Source organism: Lathyrus oleraceus, chromosome 4 (assembly GCF_024323335.1).
Source record: "Lathyrus oleraceus cultivar Zhongwan6 chromosome 4, CAAS_Psat_ZW6_1.0, whole genome shotgun sequence".
Classification (NCBI taxonomy): domain Eukaryota; kingdom Viridiplantae; phylum Streptophyta; class Magnoliopsida; order Fabales; family Fabaceae; genus Lathyrus; species Lathyrus oleraceus.
The window spans coordinates 174,150,915-174,153,371 of record NC_066582.1 but is presented as its reverse complement, the minus strand read 5'-3'; the positions used below and the strand labels follow the sequence as shown (position 1 = coordinate 174,153,371).

The window sequence follows — 2,457 nt, the reverse complement described above, 5'->3', positions numbered from 1 at the left end:
ACTCTCACATTTTGAGCTAAGAAGATGAGTGACCGGGATAGTAGTATTGTGAGCCTAGATGTCTCTAAGCATCCAAGACCTTGTGAATATACTTCCTTATAAATGGCTTCTAAACACATCATCCATTCCAGCAGCAACAAGGAAGAGGCAACTTGCTGCCTTTGCCTTGTGAGGTATCCTTGGCTCTTGGCCTATGTTAGTTCCATTTTTCCTTTTAAGACTAACAATGTAGGATTTGCCATGACATTACTTCAATACTAATGACTTTGTATTGGAGTCTAAGTGACACCTATTAATAGCGTACAACACAAAACAAATAAATTTGTCCAATGATCAATACTAAAGTGTAGTACAAGTGTAAACAACTACATAAATACAACCAATGCATTGTCCTATTTCAGTAGTCGCATGTTCATCTATACATTCCCATGATAGAACTGCTCGTGAGTCATGGTTAAGACTCCATTGACGAAGACCTTCCCGTTTACCTTCCCCTTATGGCTCTAAGGATAAATTTTGCATTAGTTCATGACATTTTCCGGCTGCTTGTGTAATCTCCCTCTTTTGGTGCAAAGCTGTCAGTTACAGACATCCTGCTAAAACAAATGTAAGATACATAGCCTTGATTGCTATTTGCATATCAGTCGCAAGTGTATCGCCTTCGTGAATTTGGCCGGCAGTTTTACATGCTTGTATTAATTGGATGACAACCCTCTCTCCATTACATGAGTTATATTTGATTCCGGTCCGGTTACAACAAAATGAATCCAACTTTCAGTCCAAACAGGGTTGCACATAGAAAAGTCTCGGAAAGATTGTGGCGGTCACCTCCTGTATTATGGCCATTCTGAACGAGACATCACGGTTTCATTTCGAAACAACAAACCGATCTCATCGATTTTCCAGCATAAACAATCATATTTTCCTTTAAAACATTCAAATCATGTTCTTTTACATAGTCAAACTGCATTTTTCAATCAAGTTGCAACACAATATTGATTCCACTGTCGGTGTTTAACTAGAAAAATCATTCAACCACAATTTCTCTCTTATGACAAATCGAACCTTCAAGTTTCCTTCGTTGATCGGCTAGTTAGGCTATCCTTACATTGCGAAGCGGTTGCATATACTCCAACAGCTTATCACCATAGAAAAGTCAGTCACAACTTCGGCATTGCCCAGGAACCATACTCTCAACGTTTATTGAATGTGATAATTAAATATGACATCTCCTTAAAATAACCCTGCCCGTGAGTAGCCTTCAATCCTTTCCAAGAATCATAAAAAACGAAATTCAGTTTGGCAATAAGGAAACCCCAATTTGGAATGAATCAGAGTTACAAACGGCAATAGATCCTTACTTGCTACTGCATTTTAACGCAATACGTGTGATTACATTATCATTAATTGGTGATGCCGGGTAGGTTTCCTTCTTCTAAGAAATTGAAGCCGAGTTATGCAGTCTTCAGAGGCAACATAAATTGAGATACAATTGTAACTCTAGCTTGACTTCAACAATGGAGATCTCGCGATCTGTTGGGGAGCCGCGATTAACCCTCCTAGAAGTGAATCGAAACTCCTCATAGAAATATTTTGTTAGGTCTGTACCGTCGGCAGCCTTGAGATGAAACAAAAGCCTCCTTGATAAACTTTCCGTCATTGTTACCTGTATTCTTGGAAATTTTGGGTTCCCGAAATGCTCCAAATTGTCACCGGATGGATATTTTGTCGGGTTGTATTTTGGATATACTTGTGAAATTGAGCATTAATATGCTACGCATGACTATTTGTTTATGATTGATTGTGCGACCACCGCAGAAAGTTTTATTGAAGTTTAACCATGGTTGTCAAATATTCTTGTTAAAAATATTAATATCTAATGGATAAAAGGTTCATGGTCACTGTTGTTGGTGGTTCAAGTTTCTTCTCAAGATTGCTCTTTTTTTTGTTATTCATAATTGTTTTATTAAATCAATCACTATCTTGTTAGCCGCTTCGATCTAACCATTGGCTTGAGCATAATAAAGAGTCAAACTTAGCAGCTTGAAGCCAACTTTTGAGGCAAACTCCATCATTTTTTGTCTTATAAACGCTGAACTTTGGTCAGTTGTGATAGTCTCAGGTATTATGAATTTATATATAATATCATTCTGGATAAAACTTATCACTTCTTCTTAGTTGACATTAGACAAAAGGATAGCTTCTATCCACTTAGTAAAATTGTCAATCCCAACCAAAATATATTTATGCCCTTTCGACGATGACGACTTGATTTCTCCAATTATGTCTAAAGCTCGTCCTTTAAAAGGGCATGGCTTGACTATTGGGTGTAACTCACGTGTAGGAACATGTTGGATACTTGAATGCTTTTGGCATTATTGACAACCCTTAGCGAAATATATGGAATCTTTCAACATAGTTGGCCAATACACCCCCAATCAAAATAGCAACCATTTC

General features: G+C 37.6%; 1 long non-coding RNA gene across 1 annotated transcript; it reads right to left on the bottom strand.

Annotated features, from left to right (window-relative positions):
• Positions 1–310: 310 nt before the first annotated feature.
• Positions 311–1,888, bottom strand: LOC127074377 (uncharacterized). The gene is made up of 2 exons (XR_007785994.1): positions 1,362–1,888; positions 311–1,267 (listed from the first exon to the last, which is right to left on the bottom strand). It is a non-coding gene; the product is annotated as an uncharacterized LOC127074377 (long non-coding RNA).
• Between the last annotated feature and the right edge of the window lie 569 nt (positions 1,889–2,457).